The sequence below is a fragment of the Fukomys damarensis genome, unplaced genomic scaffold, assembly GCF_012274545.1.
Source record: "Fukomys damarensis isolate Sample0158 unplaced genomic scaffold, DMR_v1.0_HiC HiC_scaffold_27, whole genome shotgun sequence".
Classification (NCBI taxonomy): domain Eukaryota; kingdom Metazoa; phylum Chordata; class Mammalia; order Rodentia; family Bathyergidae; genus Fukomys; species Fukomys damarensis.
This window is the reverse complement of record NW_022900939.1, coordinates 35,257,380-35,280,439: the sequence shown is the minus strand read 5'-3', so window position 1 is coordinate 35,280,439 and position 23,060 is coordinate 35,257,380. Positions and strand designations below refer to the sequence as shown.

Here is a 23,060-nt window from a genome sequence, read left to right as displayed (position 1 = left end):
TTTGTTGTTGTTTGCTGTTTGTTTTTTGGTACCGGGGCATCAAACTCGGGACACTTGCAAGGCAGGCGGTGGCACCACTGAGCTAAATCCTCAGCCCAAAGAATGTATATTCTTGCCTTTGAGTTTGTAAACGACACACATTTGGGTGCAGATAAGATTCAAGTTGGATATAAAATATGAGTCTTGAGTATTTGATATCTTTGTATCTGACATAACTTGAATAGTTGTAATGTAACATATCAGCTTGAAATACCAGGGATGGTGACTGAAAAATACCTGAGACCTCAATGAAAAGAAATTTAGGGCCTGGGATTTAGCTCAGTGGTACCACTGCCTGCCTCACACGCGCAAGGTCCTGAGTTTGATCCCCAGTACAAAAAGAAAAACAAGAAAACAAGAAAGAAAGAAAGAAAGAAAGAAAGAAAGAAAGAAAGAAAGAAAGAAAGAAAGAAAGAAAGAAAGAAAAGAAAGAAAGAAGGAGGAGGGCTGGGGATTTGGCTCACTGGTGCTGCCGCCTGCCTTGCAAGCAGAAGGGCCTGAGTTCGATCCCCACCCCACCACCCAAAAGAAAGAAATTAATACACGTTCTGACTGGGAAACACCAAAGAACTTCACATGGCAGTCTCTGAACATGACACTTTCTTTCTCAAGCTATCCTTGTGTTATGGTTGGGGTCTAGATGCCCTCCCAAACCTCCTGGGATCATAGGCTGGATCCAGAGTGTGTGAAGCTGGAACAGATTCATGGTGCAATGCTAGGCTCAAGGGCACTAGGATTAAGGCTGTGAGTGCTGCCCACCCTAAGTACTATGAATAAGATAAAAGGGGCAGGGAGATGCTGTTAACTCTCTCTGTTGTTACCTTTGCTGCTTTGTGTGCACCAGGTTGTTTCTGCTCTGCCAGGCCTGTTTGTCGCCCCTACTTTGGAGTTGGCTGATTATGGACTGAAACCTCTATGAACTGTAAGCCAGATAAACCCCTTCCCTTTAACTTTGGGTGGCGGGTATTTTGTCTCAGCAATGAGTAACTAACTAACACAACTTGCTTAAGTGGAAGGGTGTATAGGCTTCACCTTTATTACCTGTGAGATAGGGAGTAGTGATTGTAAGATCTTGTTTATTCTGGGGTGTCACATTGCCTCGGTCATTTCCAGTAGCTGGAACAAAGCGCCTGGTATCCACAACTTAAAGGAGGAGGGATTTATTTTGGCTCAGTTTTCAGAGGATTCAGTCCATGGTCAGTCCAAGGCATAAGCACATGGCAGAGGAGCATGGGGGAGGTAAGCTGCTCACCCCACAGCTGCCAGTTAGCAGAGAGAGAAAGGAAGATCTAGGGACGGAGTGCACCCTTCTAGATCACGTCCAGTATAAACCACCTCCAACCAGGTCCTACCTCCCAACAGCACTTTCAGGTACTGAACTCATTAATGGATGAACACACTGCGGGGCATAGAGGCCCCATGATCCAATCATCTCCCAAGCATAGGGGACTTTTAGGGGACATTTTAGATCTAGACTGTAACATTCTACCCCTGGCTCCTAAAAGTCTCATATCCATCTTACTAAAGAATCACCAGACTCAACAGTTCCAACTTTGTTTAAAAGTCCAAGTCCAAAGTGTCCCCTGAGACCCAAGGCAAACTCTTAGCTAAGACCCTGTAAAACACTCCATTTGTTCAATAAATAGTTTATACTATAGCAAAAGGGGTAAAATTGCTCTAGTTAAATACAGTGGCTACCGTTTGCCTTTCAATATGTTACAGATGGAGCTAAGGTCAGTACCGATCCATGGATAGGCTGACATCAAAGCCCTCACTTTAAACCAAGCCTAAAGATTCTGTGTGTCTGTAATACACCATCAATTATTCTAGTTTATAATACTTTGTCTTTAACTTGGTATATACCATCTTTTGGGGGGGAAATATTAGTTTTTTTGAAGTGAGATTAAAAAACAAATCATTCCTGAGGTTCCACCTCTAATATGGGAAAAAAGATGTTGTCTGCATGCAGCAGCCATCTGATGCTCTGCATTCTGCTAGGCCTTCACGCCATGAGCTTGCACTTACAGCCGCAGTCCTCCATGTTTCGGAGTTGAGAAGGGCTGCTCATCCAAGTCACAGATCCCACCATCAGCCATAAGACAGTGGAGCTGCAGATCCACTGTGAGAAGAAAATCTGTGATGAAACAAATACAGCAAAGGCAAGCAAATGACATTGAGAACATGCCAAAAGCTGACACTCATGAGTTGTACACAGGTTTTTTTCTTTAAAAAAAAAAAAAGGCTTTCTTCACGTTTTCTAAAATGTGATGGTCCCAGATAATCTTGAAGTGCCTTGTTGTTTTTGCTGTTGATGTCTGATGACATCTAGTTGTTTTTTGCATTGTTGGTAGTAAGTAGAAAGGCCTTTGTCTTCATCTAAAAGCTTTTTATTGTTCCTGTAGCAGATGAGATGTGTTTTTCTGGTCCTTTTCATCCTGGTCCAATTCTGCAACTTGTTCTTGCTTTCTCTGTAATAACAATGCAATTTCTGCTTGAACTTTCATATTTACAGTGCTGTTCAAACACTGCCATGGACTCACTGGCATTTGGGCACAGTGCTAGAGACTGTACTTGGTGACCCAGTGTAAGAGAAGCCCTTGGGATAGAGTTATCTGATCCATTGCACACATCTGATCTGTGCAAATATCAGGAGTCCATGGATGACTTCGAGTTGCCTTTGCTGAGGTAGGTCCTGAGGCAGTGATCATTCTGACATGAAGACTGGATGACCTACTGCTCACCTGACCAGCTTCTGTTCCAGTAATAGTCAAGTCTTGGATGGACCTACGTCTTGGTTGACTATTGCCTGTGGTTGCTACAATCCTGGCTTCTATTTCAGACTTGTCAGCACCGTGCCTGTTGCCCTCAGAGGGTGGGGCCAGATCTCCACACAGCTACTATGGGGTGGGTGGGAACTCCCAGGTTTAAATGGCCAGATTCACTCTGTTGCTTTACCTGGTTTTTCAACAATTTTGATGCTAAGCATTTAATAGTATCATTCATAGCAGAAACTTGCTCCATTTCAAGTGTCAATTTTATTACTGGTATTTGTAGAGGCAGATAACAGTGCATGGAGCCTGTACTGGTCGCAGAGTGGCTCTGTCCTTCATCTGAATATGGACAAGGTTACTGTAAAGGCTCATGTGCTTCTGTAAAGTACTGCATCAAGTGAGTCATTATTCTCACAATTTCCTCCATGTAAGGGTGCTGAGGAGGATCTTTAGACCAATGACGAGTCATCCGGCTCTCAATGGGCTTAGGTAAATTTTTGATCAATGGTGGTTGAGTACTGCCCACATGATTCGGAAAGCTGGGCCACCAATCTCATCAAAAGTTTCTGATGTGCATTATTACTTCCCAAAGGATAATACCCCAGCTGAAGACATCACATTTTTCATGGTACTTGCTTACCTTCAAGACCTTCAGGTGTCATCCAAGCAGCCCAATATGTTATCGGTCATATGTGTCTGAATGTCACAGGCTGTACAAAAATCACAGATTTTTAGAACTGTCCCCCCTGCACTGAGCAGCAGGTTTGGTAGTTTGAGGTCCTTGTGAATTAGAGCTTTGGGTTGCATGCTGTGTAGTTAAGTCACTCCTCGGGAGCGCTGTAAACACCAACTCTGAGTAGGTAGCAGTGTGATGTGGCAACGGTCCAGTACCATGCAGAGCATTATATGAAGAGCCCCCTTTGGTGTTTTCCATCACAAGGCACACTGGATTCAACAGGCTCCATACGACTTTACAGTGTTAGCATGGTTCACGTGGGATAACCGCTGAAGCTCTACAATAAAAGCTTTCCCCTGTGATTCACTTTCTATTTGCTTAATAGCATCTTTTGCTTACCATTTTGCTTTGCGAACTACTTTAAAGGCTCCTCTTCCAAAACCTCTTCCACCTTGATCTCCTTGTAATCAATCTCTTCAAAGTTAAGGATCTGGGAAGGGCTTGGATCATCTCATTGGCCAAGATGGAGGAGGAGGAGGAGGAGGAGGAGGAGGAGGCGGAGGAGGCGGCAACAGAGGCTGTCAGCATGACCCCTCCAACACTGGGGCAGGGGAGCTCCAGGACAGTCTGGATGAGACCCACACTCACCTGCCTCCAGCAGACTTTCAGCCTGAGCCGTGCAACCCTGGCACCAGGTGATCTGTGTGGATGGACAGGACGTCAACCGTAGCTGTGTCCCAGTCCACCTCCACAGGGTTTTCAGCTGTCTGCTGGGCTCCACCCAATTTTGCTGATTTTTGAGAGGCCTCCAAGCCACCTTTTTTGTCGTCCTGATGCAGAGTACTTGAGTTCCTTTTGATGCTTATCTTTTCAGCAGTCACATTCTCCATGGTCCTATCTTCACAGGTTCTTCCTTTCTGGCCAAGCTGTAATTTTCAAATCATTCAGTTCCCTTTTTTCCTCATTTTACTATAGATGAGTCTTAAAATTAGTCAGCAGTACCCATACCTCAGCCTGATGTTGGGCTGCCTTGAAATTTCTTCTACCAGATTGATTAGTCTGCTATTTTAAATTCAACCTTGTACAAAGTCTTAGGACATGGGTAAAATGTAGACAAGCTTTTTGCCAGAGTGTAGCACACCTGGCCTCTAGTCCAATTGCCAATAGAGTCCTCATTCCCAATTGAAACTTTGTGGGCCTGGCCTTTACTAACTTCATTCCTATCAGCATTCTGGCCTTCTGAGCTCTGACCAGAATTTCTCATCAATCTCTGCTCCCACCGTTCTAAGGCTTCTCTGGCTAGCATCTCCAAACCTGTCCAGACTCCTCCAGGAAACGAGTTCCCAAGGCTCCTGAACACATGGCCAAAATCTGTAGTAGTCACTTTCCTTCACTGCGACAAAATACCTGACACTCACAGCTTAATGAATTTTATTTTGGCTCATGGTTTTCAGAGATTCAGTTTACGATTGGTCAGCTCCAATGCCAGAAGAGCGTGGAAGAAGAACACTGCTCACTCCATGGCAGCCAGGAAGCAGGAAGGGCAGGGAGGAGCTGGGGAGAAGAATGAATACACCCTTCCAACCTACACCTGTAGTGATCTACCTCCAACCAGGCCCCACCTCCTTAAAGCACATCAGCCACCCAACTCCCCAATGGAGGAACCCCCTGATGAGTAGAGAGCCCCGTGTTTCAGTCATCTTCCACACACATGAGACTTCGGGGGGAGATTTTATGTCTAAACTCTAACATCCCTCCTCTTTGCGGCAACCTTCACAGACATGACACTGCTGTCTGCCGAGCAGTTAGGCCCATCAGCTTGGGGGTGCTCACTGATCGTGTGCCACCATGTGTCAGTTGATTGAGCCGACAAGGGAAGACGGGCAGTTGTGGAATGCTGGTGAGGCAACGGAGGGAACTGCGGGGAGAGTAAGCCCTTAGAGCCCTGACCTCACATAGCTGCAGAAACATGATCCCCACGACCGGTGCTGCACTTCAGGCCCCTTTCCCGTGGTTCATCCCATCAGCCCCTTCTCTGGCGTGACCTTCCTGTAGTCTCATTGCCTTTCAGCCAGCTCTCCACATCACTACAAAATAGCCTTTTAAAAATACATAATTCACCGAGCTGTTCCTCTGCTTAAAGTCCTCAGAAGTACCCTAAAGCCTGAGGCTGGCCCCTGGGCTGGCCTCTGCTCACCACTCCAGCCCTGTCTCTCTCTGTATCCACCAACTCTGTGGTCTTGTCTCACTGACAGTTCCGCAGTCCCCTGAACACTTTTCTCTTCAGACTTATGTTGGGAGGTGTTTTTATTGGAAACTATTTTCTTTCATCGTAATTTATGTAAATGTTTGGGAGGCAAAGGCATCAGATTTCCAATGTCCCAGGTTGGCTGATGAGGGCAACGTATTGATTTTTGTCCCACTGAATTTTTAACATTGTTTCCACAAAGAGTGAAGGTCATTAGGCAGGAAAGCAATTCTTCACAAAAACACCTACAGTTAAGCTAGTGCTTAAAAGCTTATTCCATTATTTGTTATAACTTCCTGACATATTTTTCTAAGAGTGCAGGGGAGAGAAGTTCCTTCCTTCTAGGCGTTTGGAGATTTTTATCTTTCACATGCCTATCTCTCTCCCCATGTGGTGACTTACTGAAATGACAGGCTCAAGATTCGAGTTGCAAATGCAAAACAAATAAACAGATGGAGCCAGTAGCCAGGTGTGATGGCGCACACCTGTAATCCCAGCACTTGGGAGGCTGAGGCAGGAGGATTGCTGTGAGTTCCAGACCAGCCTGGGCTACATAGTGAGTTCCAGGTCTTTCTCAACTACATAGTGAGGCCCTGTCTCAAAAAACAAAACAAAAGAACAACAAAAAAACAGGTGGAGCCAGGCTCTGACTTAGTAATGAGCCAAAGTTCAAACATCAGGCAAAGCATGAAAATATAATCCTCCTGTTTAATATTTTAAATGGTCAATTTACACATTGAAGGTTGAAAGATTAGAAAGGTTTATATACAAGTATGGTATGTATGCATTCTATTCTCTGAATAGTGGGAGTATATAATGTACACTATTTTGGAATTGGCTTTTTTGTTTGTTTTATTGTTTTGCCCTACTGGAGATTGAACCCAAGCCTTTCACACTGAGATACACTTTCATTCCCTTAAAAAAAATGTTGTTTTTAAATTTGAGACATGGTCTTGCTAAATTGCCTAGTCTGGGCACAAACTTGTGATCTTCCTGCCTCACCCTCCCAGACTGCCACATTACATGCATGCACTAATCATGCCCATCTGGGAATTCACTTCATACATATTTATGATAATCAATATATTCATCACTGGTAGTTGTTACATACACATATCACATCTTAGACCTTTTTTTTTTTGGTGCCAGGGATGGAATTGAGAGCATTGTGCTCACAAGGCAGGTGTGGTGCCACTCAGCTAAATCCCCAGCCTCATCTTAGACCTTTTTTCAGATAGCAAGAATGTCTTAGAAATCTTTCCCATCAGAACTTATGGAAATTTTACATTCTTTCTAACAGTAGAATACACAACAGTTACATGAATAGTCCAGTCTCCTGCTGATGGACATTTAAGCTAAACTCAGATCTCTGCAGTCATAACCAACACTGCATGATCACATTATATATGCATCTTATCATAAAGATATATGTATCATATATATACATTATATATGTATCATATAGTATCTTATCATAAAGAATTTCTCTTGGTTAATCCCTCAGAATTGTAATTGTTGAGCCAAAAGTGTATACATTTATATTAGACTGTGCAAAATTGCCCTAAATACATCATTTTTCTTGCTCTTGCTGACACAATACATCCATTGTTTTACCAATTTAATGTTATAATTCTTCTGCTGGTATGAAAGGTGAAATGAGCATCTCTTGCTAGTTTTGATTTATACCTCTTTTATGAATGAGGTTGAGCACACATATCTTTGTTATTTTTAGAGATTTTTGTATTTTCTTAAATTTTACTAGTATATTCTTATTCTTTGCACCTTCTTCTGTTGAATTGTTGGTGTCTTTTAAATTAGTAAGGGCTCTTGATGTAGTAGTTTATTGCAGTATGAGCTATAAATCAAATATTTTTTATGTAATTATTTTTATTTGGACTTTACTTTTGGAATCTTTGTAGAATTTACAATTACTATTTTCAGTCAGACATCCATCAATTCTTTTATGGTTTTTGTTTCATTTTTTGATATCAGGGATCGAACTCAGGACCTTGCCCTTGCGAGGCAGGCAGCAGCAGCACTAAGATACTTTTATGGCGTTTGATGTGGGTCAAAATGAGAAAGAAATCCTTTGCATTCCTAGATTATGAAAAATATCTTTCAAATTATCTTCTAGCATCCTCTCTCCCAAGTTTTTCCATTTGAATTTACTCCATCCAGGATTCAACTTGGTTTAAATTATGCCACTTTACTTTTTGGAGATGACAATTGTAGATGACAATTTGTAGATGACATGGTTCTGTCAGGAAAACAGAAATCTCACTAGATATTTCAAATAGAAAATCTTAGTAATAGGATTTGGTTACACAGAGGCTAGAAGGCTGAAAGAGTGAAAGAATAGTGAGTTACCAAGACAGGATAAACTTAGGAGGAATGGGGTAAAATCATGAAGAAAATGCATTCAGATAGAAAAGATCAGAGGTCACAGAACTGAGCCCTAGGAAATTCCAGCGGATGAGGTGGGAAAATGCAGAATTAGCCATGAAAATCAGCAAGGGAGAACAAGAAAGAGCAGTTTTGAATGGTAGGGTAGAAATCAAAGTGGTATGGCTTCCCAGAGCCAAAGTGAAGTTTTCAAGGTGGAGACAAAGATGAAAAGTGTTAGATGTTGCTGATGGAGCAAGTGTTAGATGCTGCAGAATGGAAACTGACCTTTAGATTTGGCAACAGGGAGACCCTGGTTTGCCTTGATCAGAGGGAGTCAGTGGAGCCGTAGGGCTAGAATCCTGGTTGGAGACAATAAAGCCACTGTTTCGATGAATTTTGTTGTAGAGGGAAAAAGAGAATTAGAATGGGGTTACAGGGGAAGTAGGGTCATGAAGATGTCTTGTTATGACAGTTACCTGCTGATAAGATTGATCTGGTGTGGAGGAACACAATACTGATGGGTGAAAGGCTAGAATACTGTCCTAAGTAGGGTCTAGTGGACAAGGTGAGGAGTTAGCATTAACTAGAGGCACAAATAGTTCACTTCTAGTAACAGAAGGTTACATGTGTGGGCTAAGATGCAGTGGGTATATGGAGGTGGTGGGAGATTGTGGAATTCATCCCTGATTGCGATATCTTTCTTGGTGAGCAAGGTAGCCAAGGGGAAGATGTATGAAAAATTTGACAAGGGAGCAGAAGTTGTGAAATAACAGTGTATGACAGTGGAATAGAGGACTATAGTATGACTTTTTTTGGCAGCCTTACCAGGCCAGTCAAGCCTAGTGATCATGCATTCAAAATGATATTAGTTGGCATGATATGTTTTTCTCTAGCTATAAGTTCAAGCATTCAGGATGAGGTGTTACATTTAGTCCAAGCTATAGTTTGACCAAAAGAGGGAAGGGACACGAAAATGAGCGAGTATGTTATTGAAGTTGATTTCCCAGCTTGCCCTGAAGCTACCAGTGACTAAATTCAAGCCAAGGAGAAGTTAACTTTTTTTGTTTGTTTTTTTTGGTACTAGGGATGGAACTTGAGCCCTTGCACTCACGAGGCAGGCAGCGGCGCCACTGAGCTAAATCCCTGGCCCTAAATAAAGTTGACAAAGGAAAATGAGTGTATTGAAAAAAAGGAGGGTGAAGACCAGAGAAAGAATGGTAAAATCAATGGGTTATCATCAAAGTGCTGTTGGATTTAAGGTTCTAAAGGGAGTAGGTTGAAATTATAGTAGATGGAGGTAAAAAGGTAAAGTCATAAATGGTTGTAACTTTTTATAATAATGACAAGGATTAGAGTGTGATTGTACAAGTGAGGGCTGAAGTAGTGTGAAGGACAGAATCATTAGGAAGGAAAGTTCAGGATGTCGAGGTTAGACTATCAGAATAGCCAAGGATAGTGCCTCACACCTGTAACCCTAGCCCTTGGGAGGCGGAGGCAAAAGGATTACCATGAGTTTGAGGCCAGCTTGGGCTACATAGTGAGTTTAAGACCAGCCTGAATTACACAGTGAGACCCTGTCTGAAAAAACTGAAAAAAAAAAAGAGAGAATATTGGACTCACCTAGAAATCTGACAGAAGTCAGGCTAGAATTACAGTGATCTGGAAGCTAAAATCTTCCAAGAAAAGGAGGAGAATGAATGACTCTGGGTGGGATGCCACAAAGGGAAAGGAGATGATTGAAGACATGAGACTCAAAGCTAGGATATTTTGGTCAGGAACGAGAATGACCTCGAAGTAGTAATAGGAGCAAGGAGGAAATGTGTACCATGTCCAAGCCAAATGGTACAAGAGACTAGGAGAGAAATTACTCACCTCTGAGATCTTGGGCAAGCTGTGGTCTCATGAGAGCCTGGGTTGTCCTGGAGCATGTTTCTCAAACTTGGCTCCAGTTGCCCAGATCATACCTCAGGCCAATTAAATAACATCTGCAGGTAGGGGTCAGGCATCATTTGTGTGGTTATTGTTTTTTTTTTTTAAGCTTCAGGCGATTCTACAGTGCTGCCAAATTTGAGTCGCTGCCTTCAATCAAGAAAGTGAAGGGAATATCCTCAAAAGAGTTTGTGAATGTAGGAAAGTTTGCTTCCAATTAAATACGAGTTTCAGAAAGCGCAGTGGAAAGTTTTATGGAGATAGATGAAATATAAGATTAGAAAAGATGATTGCAGAGCCAAGTACAGGTTTGAGTTTGGGAGCTTTCTCTGGGTTTTATTGGCAGTGCCAAAAGGACCACGTGCTTTCACATTAGCAGTTGCAATATTAGGAGTGCGTGCTTCTTTCTCTCATTTGCGGCTTTGGTGACTCCTTAGGAGGTGCAATTAGGAGAAACAAGGGCAGATACCTTAGGAAAAAGCTATGGTTTTGCTGTGGTTTGGTCATCTTGAGTCCTTCAGAATCAGCCCCACGAATGTGGTAGCGCATGTGAGACAGCCGCTGGGCCCTCCCTGGAGCAGATGCGCTGTACTCCTGTAGCTGCGTGGCATCCTCCGGGCTAAGCACGGGTGAAGAGGGGCAGCAGGAGGAGAGCGTTCAGACTACTGAAAGGGAATCTAGGGATAGTCCCAGATTATTCCCTAACAAGACGGGCCACTGCTGAACTGGTGAGGTCAGTGCAGAGAAATCTGGCAGTGAGGTCTCACCCCTCCCCCGTTCTATGCGGTCATCCTCGTCATGCTGCCAGCTGACCGTTCACTCGTCGGTGACAAAGCACGATGCTGACAGCGCAGATAAGGCTCCTGACCACAGAGACCCAGCGGAGGTCAGAAGAGGTCACCGGTCTGAGGCAACAGCGTCTGGCCTGGTAGCCGAGGAGCTACAATGAATGGCGAGAGCTTGAAATAAGCTAGGGAGACCTTGAGCCATTTTGTTAGCTCTGTCATGGTCAAGAAAGTTTTTTTTTTTTTTTTTCCCCTAAAGAATTTTAGCGTAAATTGTGGGCTGTGGTATTTGGTCCTTTATTTTGAAAAAAGCAGATGCAGTGTGTGTATATGTAAGCCAGTATGACAGAAATTGTTCAACATCACTGAAGTCCTGTGTCCAGCTAAAGCGCAAGCTTAGACTTTTATGACAAAAAAAAAAAAAAAAATCCAAAGGGGCTGTAAGTAATGTGTTTGTCTAAAAATTAAAGTAAGAATCTTAAATCAAATATTTTGAGCTCATTAACCACATTCCTATTGCTAATGGAAAAATATTTATTTGAAGACACAAATTTAAAAAAAAAAAAAAAAAAAAATCCAAAGGGGCTGTAAGTAATGTGTTTGTCTAAAAATTAAAGTAAGAATCTTAAATCAAATATTTTGAGCTCATTAACCACATTCCTATTGCTAATGGAAAAATATTTATTTGAAGACACAAATTTTCATAAAATCTCTATTTCTTTGTAGGACCTTCATTGATTTCTTGGACTTGAACTGCCATTGACATGCAGACCAATATTTCTTACACTGTGCCTAAAATGTGTATTAAAATGCTGATTTGGGGCCCGGGATTTGGCTTAGTGGTTCTGCCACCTGCCTTGCAAGCACAAGGGCCTGAGTTCGATCCCCAGCCTCAAAAAAACCAAAAAACAACAAGCAACAACAACAAAAACACTGATTCAGCAAAACACCTGCTCACTTTACAATTTTTAAATGAGTTAGCATTTAAGTTTCCCTTTGAGATCATTGCAATGTATTTAGTCGTGATTCAGAAGAATGGAAAAATCTTTGGTCTGAGAATGTGGAGACTTGGATTTTAATACACAGCATAACCAAAATCCAATTTGTTGTATTACTTGGGGAAATCAGTGACTTGTCTGAACCTCTGTTTCCTTAGAACTTGAAGAGAGTTAGGTTCTTTTTCATTTTAAATTCTCTGGCTTCTGTGAATCAAATGGTCTGCTAAGTCTTGGAGCTATGTAGGTTGGTAAAAAAACTGGAACTAAGATTACTCATTCCTGATGAGACTTTCCAGAGCTCTCTCATGTTCTACAAATTTCCTCCCACTGTTCCTTCCAAAAGATGGCTTGATGAACAATTAGCTACAGGAGTTCTCTTCCCAAAGCTAACTTCTCCTACATTGTAAAGTTGGATAAGCTCTGTTTTATGTCCTATTCTTGAGGGGCCCACCATGACAACTAGAAGAATACCTTCCACATAGCTGCTTAATGAATAAATTAGTAAACAGAAGGAAGGAAGAAAGGAAAGAAGGGAGGGGAAAAAAAACGAGGGAGACAGGAAATAGCGAACTGCTTTACCTGAGGTGGGAAAGTGCTAAAGGAAGGAGAAAGTCTTCAACTTTTATGTAAATAATGGAACAGCACAAATCAAAGAGATATTGGTAAAGATTTGGTTTATTACAACCCAACCACAGCAAAGATCTTTATTTCAAAAACTTTCAGCACTTTGAATCCAGTCCAATACAACTATGTTTTTGATCTTTCCCTTGGAGGAAAGTTTTTTTGTAGAGGTTAATCTAAACTTTTCTCTCTCTCTCTCTTTTTTTTTTTTGTTTTGTTTTGGTACTGGGGATTGAACTTGGGACCCTGAGCTTGCAAGGCAAGTGGTGGATCCACTGAGCTAAATCCCCAGCCCAATCTAAACTTTTGGTTATGTATTCAGGTAAGAAAATAAACCAAGAAAACAGGAAATTACTCAATTGAAAAATGGATATGTACAAACAGAGGCCACAATTAATTTATTGAAAAAGAAATAGCAAGGCATAACAGCTGTGGTGAAATGAGTATGAATGTCAGTGGAATTTCATTATTCTTAACACTTCCATTCTTTTGTTGAGTTTAAAAAAAGATGAAATGGTAGACATGAGAGAGACTCTATGTGGATGTATGTATGTGGAAAACTCATAATGTCTTAATTACTTTTTCTCGTTGCTGAGACAAAATACCCACTACCCAAAGTTAGGGAAAGAAAGGTTTATTTTGGCTCAGTTTGTAGAGGTTTTCGTTCATAATCGCCTGGCTCCAGGGCAGGGTGGCATGGCAGAGGGGCATCGCACAGGAGAAACAGTTTATAGTAGGCAGAAGACAAGGCACCAGGGTACAAGGGGCAAGAGAGAAGACTAAAGCTCTTTCCATCTCTTATATCTTACCACTCACACCCTTACGCCTAGTACCACACCGTGAGTCAGTCCCAGCGTCACATCCTTGATCCCAGCAGCACAAACCTTAGATCCAGACACCTCAGAAAAGCTTCCCCTATGACTGTGTGAGGCTTGGGGGGTGGATCTAGATAGAAGCCATAACACATACTCAGTGGCCTGCAGTGGAGACAGATTGCCTAGACCACTTAGCAATCGCACGACTGGGCAAATCACTGAACTTCTCTGCACCTGCCTCAGATCCCTCGGTTACAGAACGGTAGATCTTAGCTGCTGCTTTGTGTTGGAAGGGATCTTTGCTATTCCCACCCAAGTTGAGCAAGTGGAGAGACTTCTTGGGTCTTACCTAGCCCTGACCTATAACAAGCAACGGCAGAACTACAGACAAGTGGCCTGACCAGCCCCTCCACTGCTCCATGCCCTCTGTGACCCACCGGGATCACCCCACTGGAGCCCCAGTTTGAATGACACAAGTAACAGCTCATTTGCATAACCTTAAAATCCCATGGAGAAGAGTCTTCTGGTGTAGCAGATCTCTATAAAAACATATGTGACAACTCTCAAAATATATAGTCAGTATTCTGGTAATTTCTTTTCTATTTTAAGGTTTAAATATGTTGATGTCTTAGGCTTTTGTTGCTGATAAACTAAGCCTTCCAAGTAGTGAACAATTTAACATGGCTGGCTTTGGTTTCGATCTCATCCTTCTGGCTGCAGATTCACAAGATCCGAAAAAGAATCTATTCAGTGATTGTGATGCATTCCCGTGGACTTTAAGACAAAACCCTAAAAGCTCTGCTTTGTGTACTTGATCTGTAGCGACCTTTGCAGTCTGCTGCCCACTGAACCGAGGTCTTCCTTGTACAATTATAGAATAGTGGCTCAGTTCACTCTGTTACTTAATATCACTGAACAAAAATACCATTATCAGTGTCTAAGAAAAAAAAAAAAAGACATGGTACCCTGTGTCTTTAAAAGTTTAAGAATAGCCAGCACAGTAGAGTTAATTTTCTCGCGGCTGTGCCTTGAGAATTTTCTGGCCCAGAATCAAGCTACAGATAATTAATTATGTCAGTGAAAAGCTCTGATGGCCTGTTCTCTTCAGAGGAAAGTGACATCATCCATAGAATTCTCTGGCAACAAAGAAGAACAAAGCTGTGAGTGCGGGAAATAACAGACAGATGTCCACAAGTGCATATTTTATCTACTTCAAAGTGCACTGGAAGAAGTCAACTCCCACACTGGGGGGCTGTCTCGGCCGCAGCGGCTTGGCCAGGGATCTCCCCAGGGGAAGGGAAGTTTACAGGATCGCATGCTCCGGCCTGAAGAGCTCCATGTGCTGTTCGTAGGGAAGTTACTAAAAGGGTGACAATGCTCAGAAATGTTGGCAAGCCAATCGCATCATGGAGTTGGGGGAAATGAGGCCAGATGGCGGAAGCATCACTGGGGGCTGGACGTAAGGAAAGGAAACAGCACCCGAGAGCTTCAGTCCCCAGCCTTCCCTTGCTTTGTGCTTACCTTATTTTTTCACAGGGAGGCACTGACCCTGCAGCAACACGCCTGTTGCATTCGGGAACTCTTTCCTATAATGTGAACTTGGGCTAGCAACTGAATTTCTTTGAACCTTCTTTTCTCTATATGTAGAATGGAACTGAGAGAAATAAATTAAGTAACACTCTCAAAAAGAGTTACACTAGAGTGCAATGTTGGTATTACTTCAACTCTGTCCTTCCTGGAAAAGTATATTAGCTGCATGTTCTATATCTAGAGTCAGACTCACATTTGCTGAAACAGATGTTTACTTACATGAATAATATTAGGCATAATAGAAAGATGACTGTTTCAAAATTTCAGGTATCAGGGCCGGGGATTTATCACAGTGGTTCTGCTGCCTGCTTCACAAGCCCAAAGGACCCGAGTTTGATCCCCGGTAGCAAAAAAATATTTTTTTTTCAGGTATCAGAGAACCATATATCCTATTAGAGTATGCCCCATCAATTTGAAACCACCTACTCCAGAATTTTCTGTTAAAAAATATTTACTTGTTTATCTAAGTAAAACCAGTTCCATATAGATCATTTAGAACAGGATTTTTCTATGAGAATACTATTGTTCCCGAGAGGGTAAAAATGAGTTCTTAGGAAGGAAGGTGTGAAGAAATGTTTAGATGTGAAAATGGCTGCAGTCCAAAGGACCACAATACACAAACATGTACAGAGTATATGCATACCTGTGATGTTAAAACTTTATAAGGGAGAGTGTGATAAGAGAAAGGTTATTCTGGGACAGGTACTGTGCCTGCCTCCCAGGCACAAGGTCCTGAGTTCAATCCCGGTTACCAAAAAAAAGACAGAGAGAGAGAGAGAGAGAGAGAGAGAGAGAGAGAGAAGTTATTTCAAAAATTTCAGTGGAACAAAACTGTAAAAGTTTGAAAAACACTGATATATAAAAATTAAAACATTTATATTAAAATACGTCATCCATAATTCTACCAACCTGAAAGGACAATTTTAAATACTTTGCTATTTTTCTTCACATGTATTTTTTCCATAAATGTAAGCACATTGAATATAAAACTTTGAATATTGATGGTAGACATTTCCCACCATTTAAATCCCTTAAAAATATAATGTTAAATCCTGTATGTTTTCTCTTATCAATATACTATATTTTACTCAAATATTTCTAAATATTTGTTTTTTTCCAGTTGTTTTCTATTGAAAGTAACACGCTTGTGTAGCAATCTGTGTAAACTACTTAAGAAATATGGATATTTAAAAAATTTTAAGAACTCTTTATGTGTACGGACTGACAAAATATTTTCAGGTTTTCCTGTAATGTATAAGGAGGTAGGGAAACGGGGGTCCCTTTGGATACTGTTAGAGTCAGCAGGATTGCGTGAGGAAATACATTAAATACAGGACACATAATTTATAAGGTTATTTATGATAATTACCCAGAGTCAAATGAAAAGGAGTGTCAAAGATTAACTGCACACTAGTAGAAGCCCAAAACATTCAGCTAAGGGCCTGGATGCCAGCAGTTTCCCACACAAGTCCAGCTAAAGGCTTAGAGTCCAAGGCAGCGTCCTCCTCGAGTCCAGCCAGTGGCCTGGAGCCCAAGGCAACGCCTCATGCTTGTCGGTATTGAAGGCCCAAAGGCCCGTGGTGGAAGCCAAAAACCTATGCTCGTGAAATGAAGGGTCTGTGCCACCAGGCTGAGGGATCCACATCGGAGCCGGGAAGTGATGGTCATGGTGAAGATCAGAGCTCCCCGGATGAAAGCAGCAGCTATTCCCAGTGACAGCGAGGTCCCGAGCTCCTCCTCCGATGAGAACAGCCTCGTTTGCATCAGGAAAACCATCCACAGCAAGCTTCTCCCAGAAAATCAACAGGCCAAGATCTCCCTCCCCAGTTCTCTTTTTATGGCTATTGGCAACAATCTTCAGGTGGATCCTCCACGCCCTGACCACGCGCAGACTCAGTTCAGCTGGGCCTTACGAGATGACCATTAATCAATCCACTACAGATACTTAATGAGCCTTAATTTGTCAAAGCTCCATCCAATGATCCTCTTGGATACAGATGATCCTCACCGTCTTCAGATTCTTTAACTCTGAATTTTCCTGCATGCTAAATTCTCTTTATAATATCCAGATCAATGATAGCAGCACTTGCGGCCCCTCAGTCATGTGCGGAGAGCCCAAGGGTGTGAGCTGCCTGGTGTACGTGTTCCTAAACGAGGACTGAGTAAGGATTTGCTCCGCCGTTCCATTTCAACTCTCGTATCATAGTTAACTCTTTTGTGGTGTGTTTGGCACTACATTTTCCACACTTTGAGCTTCTTATTTTTGTTTTGTTTTTTGAGACAGGGTCTCACTATGTAGTTGAGACTGACCTGGAACTCACTATGGAGGCCAGGCTGGTCTTGAACTCACAGCGATCCTCCTGCCTCAGCCTCCCGAGTGCTGGGATTACAGGTATGTGCCACCACATCTGGCTAAATATACCTCTTAAATAAGTTTCCTTCAGACTTTAGTTGTAGTGTTCTTGACAGGAATTTAATGTTAGTCAATCAAGAATTTATATTAAGCAGTATATTTTTTAAATACATTAAACAGTTAATGATTGATGAAAATGGTGTGCAAAGAACTCATAGGACCTACTTCCTCCAGAAGCAGTGAGTCAATGTTTGCTAACTCGGAGTTTGTTCCAGCAGTTTCCCACACAAGTCCAGCTAAAGGCTTAGAGTCCAAGGCAGCGTCCTCCTCGAGTCCAGCCAGTGGCCTGGAGCCCACGGCAACGCCTCATGCTTGTCGGTATTGAAGGCCCAAAGGCCCGTGGTGGAAGCCAAAAACCTATGCTCGTGAGATGAAGGATCTGTGCCACCAGGCTGAGGGATCCACATCGGAGCCGGGAAGTGATGGTCATGGTGAAGATCAGAGCTCCCCGGATGAAAGCAGCAGCTATTCCCAGTGACAGCGAGGTCCCGAGCTCCTCCTCCGATGAGAACAGCCTCGTTTGCATCAGGAAAACCATCCACAGCAAGCTTCTCCCAGAAAATCAACAGGCCAAGATCTCCCTCCCCAGTTCTCTTTTTATGGCTATTGGCAACAATCTTCAGGTGGATCCTCCACGCCCTGACCACGCGCAGACTCAGTTCAGCTGGGCCTTACGAGATGACCATTAATCAATCCACTACAGATACTTAATGAGCCTTAATTTGTCAAAGCTCCATCCAATGATCCTCTTGGATACAGATGATCCTCACCGTCTTCAGATTCTTTAACTCTGAATTTTCCTGCATGCTAAATTCTCTTTATAATATCCAGATCAATGATAGCAGCACTTGCGGCCCCTCAGTCATGTGCGGAGAGCCCAAGGGTGTGAGCTGCCTGGTGTACGTGTTCCTAAACGAGGACTGAGTAAGGATTTGCTCCGCCGTTCCATTTCAACTCTCGTATCATAGTTAACTCTTTTGTGGTGTGTTTGGCACTACATTTTCCACACTTTGAGCTTCTTATTTTTGTTTTGTTTTTTGAGACAGGGTCTCACTATGTAGTTGAGACTGACCTGGAACTCACTATGGAGGCCAGGCTGGTCTTGAACTCACAGCGATCCTCCTGCCTCAGCCTCCCGAGTGCTGGGATTACAGGTATGTGCCACCACATCTGGCTAAATATACCTCTTAAATAAGTTTCCTTCAGACTTTAGTTGTAGTGTTCTTGACAGGAATTTAATGTTAGTCAATCAAGAATTTATATTAAGCAGTATATTTTTTAAATACATTAAACAGTTAATGATTGATGAAAATGGTGTGCAAAGAACTCATAGGACCTACTTCCTCCAGAAGCAGTGAGTCAATGTTTGCTAACTCGGAGTTTGTGGGAGCTTCCTAGAACATAACCACTGTGAAAAATGGGACTCAGTTTTCAATAATGAGAATCAATCTGCATTTGTCGTTTGGCTATATTAAGGAACCTGAACCATGGAGGAGATTTGACTGGGATTTTGTGAACATCATTGAAAATAATAAGCCAGTATCTTTTGGCATCTAAACTTTTTCTAGCAAAAGGTAAAAAGGTAGTTTTTCAAAAAGTGTTTCTGTCCTCAGGAAACTGTACCCTGTTTGGAAAAAGAACCCCAAAATGGATGTGGGAGGTGCGTGCGCATCACACACAATTCATGCACTGAAGAAATGTTCACTGAGCACCTACCTGTGTCGATCATTGTGTGACAACGGGAGAGAGCGCCTGCCCTGGCTAAGCTCTCAGTATTTCAGGGCAGGAGAAAATGCACAGTTGTGATTATACGGCCGATCAAGAGAGTGGTGGGCATCAGAAACGGAAAGTTCTACAAATTCTATGCCCATTCCCAAACTGCAGAATATCACAGCGCTCCTAAACAGTAACTCTTAGGTAACAACAGTGAGGTTGTGAGGTGAAAAGTTGTTTGAATGTGCTGAAAAGGCACCTGAGCAGATGCAACTGACTGTTTTTTTCTTCAAAAAGGTAGTTTGACCTTTCAAAGGGAGACATGACCTTCTAAGGCCAGTTGCCTGGGAACAGCAGTCAGCACATCCCAGATTGTAGATGAGTTTGTGCTGCTTTCAGGGATCTCCTTTCTCTAAAAAAAAAAGGACATTCGGACATTCCAAGTAGGAACTCCATAGGACTGTTGTTAAATATTTTTAAAGGAATTCGAAGAACTAACAGTATTTAAACAAACTTAACAATGTTGTTAAATATTTATAAAGCAATTTAAAAATATGTACGTTCCTAACTCGGAGGGCTTGTTGCATCCTTCACCCATAGGCAATGCCTTCCTCTCAGCACCAATGAGCTCAAGATGTGTTACTGCGCAGCGTTTCTTACCGGTACGGGGTTTAAATAGAATACCAAGAGGAGGTGAGAAGACAAACAGAACGGTGTCATTTCCGTAACAGAACCTTTTGACTGTGGTGAAGGAACTGCAGGCGCTACACAGTGTCGTCCAAATTCTTGGAGCTACTTCTTCAGATCACGTCAACAAATAGCGCAGGAGGCTCCGAAGGGCAGTGTGAGTGGACGTGGACTGGCAGTGGCCTGTGAGGCTCATGGCCCAGGAGAAGCACAGGCATGGCTGTGAGTGGTTCCGGTGTCACCGGGTATTGAGAGCAAAAGGATGAGAAAAAGGGTCCGAGCCTTTGACCTGCTGACTGTTACCTAGTAGATGCGGCTGTTCCACACCAGCCCCTCACTGCTTCGAAGGAGAAACAGGAAGGGGAAGTTGCTTTGGATTGGACCATCCGCTGTACACCGAGCGCTGTACTAGTCACTTCCTGTGCATTGCATTTTCATGCAGATTGGCGAGCTGAAGTTCAGAGCCAACTGACCCAAGCCCCATGGCTACAGAAAAGAGCAGAGCCGCAATGTGTGTGACTCCTGAGGGCTGGGGGGTGAAGAGACGGACTGCAGAGGCGGACTTGCTCACTGAAGGCCACGCTGGCAGGAGTGTGCCTGTTTCTCATACAAGATCCCAAAGGGCCTGATCTCACCACCACAGTCATCTCTTGACTGGGCACAGAAGTCAGGAAAACAAAAACCAAAACAAAAGAAAACTAGCTCTGAGTCGAGAACTTGTGTTTGAAAAGAGCAACTGGACTCAGTAACTACTTAACAATGTATATCTTCAATACCTCAGAAAATTGATACTTATAACAACCACTCTGGGTTTTCAAAGAGATGTGAACTTGTGTATATTTTTTAAAGTAGAGAAAAAAATTATAACATATGTGAGGATGGGTCTTATTCCCAAACCCTGAAGATGATTTAAATTGCTTAATTTTTTTTTTTTTCACAATATCCAATGTGAATTCCCAGTGTTCAGAACGGCTGAGGTAGTGGTGATTGCTGTTGTTGATTAAAACTAAGCTGCAGTGTTGTTACATTGGTCAAATGTATGTTACAAAGATAGCAGTTTCTTAGGTTAGAAGCTAACATGAGTAGATCAGAAAACACAGTAAACCCAAGGGACCTCGACGTTATGTGATTCAGATAAACCTCCTGTATAAATTCTGTGTGCCCGATGTAGTTTTATCTTCTTTGCTTAAAATAGTCTTTTTCTCAGCGCTCACGGTCTGAGGATAAAAAAAAGATCAAAGGTTACATAGCCGGCTCGGCCTTCCTCCTCCAGGTCCCCGGCCACGCTGCCCGCCGTGCCTCCGCCCTCCGGCTCCCAAGCGTGGCCTCGGCACCTGGCCTGTCCCCTGCCCTGTCGCCCAAGCCTCCTCAGGCGGCTACTCGGAGAGCATGGTCGGGTCGGCGCGCTGCTCCTCCCCGCCTGCCTCCCCTCCCGTGGGCTGCACCGCCTTGAATTCTAATTTTCTGATCGTGGGATTTCACCCAGGCGTGGGGGCGGTCTGAGCCGGGCGGAGCGGGCGGACGCGGGGCTGCCCTGCAACTCACCCTGGCCCTCTGACCCCGCCGCATTGTCCGGCACCGAACCGGTGCCCTTCCTCCCTCGGGACAAGTCCTGCGCTGTGTGTCGGCCCAGCACACGGGGCTGCACGGAAGGATTTCAGCCCAGCTGGAGCTCCTCCAGAGACCAGGCGGAAAGGAGGCAAGCACAGAAGGAGGGAGGTGCGGAGACCTCGGCCGCAGAGGCAGAGCTGGCCGGAGATGCCTGGTCCGGGTCTCGTCCGGCTGGTTTACGTTGGGAGGATTAAACGTACTCAACTGGATAAACAACCGGCAGACTTCCTCAGCTTGTGCCTCAGTAACGACTTCCCCTTTCTTGCCGAGAGCTCAGAGCTCGCCTGTCTTCTCACCTGACTCCAGGAGGCTGGACCCGGTCTGCTGATTCCGCTCGGAAGCGCGCACTTGGGCACAGGGTCTTCATTGGTTAACCCCGAGCAAAGAGCTTGCAGGCTTTTGGAACTGAAGACATTGTACACCGTAGCATGATCACAGCATGCGGGAACGGGTGACCTTATCTAATGTCTAGTCCAGGGCCCAGCAGCTGTTTGACTATGAATATCCCAAAGTGTGCAAAGAAGAAAAAAGAAGGAACCCAAAGTAATAACAATGCACCTAAATCTGTGGATGACGGTGATGTTTAGATGACAAGGAAATACAGCCATCCTTTTAAAATTTATCACGGGGCATTTTTCTTTTTCTTTTTAAAATGATAAATCTCCAGAGAGAAGATTGGGGTTGATTTTAATTTTCTTCTCTTATTGAACTGTTTGGAGGTGAATCAGTGACTTCTAGTCTTTCACAACTCGGGGTAAGCCAGGAGTGGTGGCACATGACTTAACTGCAGAGCTGGGGAGGCTGGGCCAGGAGGGCCACGGGTTTGAGGCCACCCCGGACTTCATAATGAGATCCTGCCTCCAAAAATAAAAAAACAAAAGTGATAGCAAATGCACATAATGCGAAGCTTACCATTTCAGCTAATGCTTGGCATACAGTTCAGTGGCATCGAGTCTCTTGGCCTGGTTGTGCAACTTATCCCCATCCACCTCCCAAACTTTTTTTTAAATTTTCTAAAGGGGAAGCCCTATGCCCATTAAACAATCATTTTTCTTCTCCCTCCTCCTGCGTGCTCCTGGCAAGCTCCAGTTTACTTGCTGTCTCCGTGAATCTGACTACTCCAGGCACCTCTCACACCAGTGGAATCACATGGTACCTTGTCCTTTCATAAACGACATTTCACGGAGCATAGCAGGTGCAAGCACTGTTACTATTATAGCATGTGTCACGATTTCCTATCCTCTTACAGCTGAAAAAGATGATATATATTGTACCACGTTTATATGTTTATCCATTCATCTGCTGAGGATCCTTGGGTCTCTCCAATTCTCCACTGCTGTGAATCCTGCTGCTGTGTGTGTTGTACGGATAGCTATTCAAGTCCCTGCTTTCGGTTCTTGGAGTTATATATCCAGAAGTGGAATCGATGGATCGTATGATAATCTATTATTGGCTTTTGAGAAATTTCCATGCTGTTTTCTATAACGACTGCACCGTTTTCCATGTCCATCAGTGCTACACCAGTGTTCTGGTCTCTCCACATTCTCATTAACTCTTGGTATTTTCGGTTCTGTTCTGGTAATAACCAGCCAAATGGATGAATCACAATCATCTCATTATGATTTTGATTTGCATTTCTCTAGAAGTTTGTGATATTGAGCATCTTTTCATGCACTTGTTGACCATTTGTATATTTTTCTTTGGAGAAATGTCTATTCTTTGCCTATTTAAAATAATAAAAAATAATAAATAATTTAAATAGTTTTGAACTCTATTAGT

General features: G+C 43.2%; 1 protein-coding gene and 1 pseudogene across 1 annotated transcript in view; one reads left to right on the top strand and one right to left on the bottom strand.

The window, feature by feature from the left end:
• The window catches only part of Filip1 (filamin A interacting protein 1), a 185,159-nt gene that overhangs the window by 112,264 nt on the left and 49,835 nt on the right, over positions 1-23,060 (top strand). The gene's annotated exons all lie outside the window — the stretch shown is intronic.
• LOC104857824 lies at positions 2,297-4,074 on the bottom strand (annotated as a pseudogene).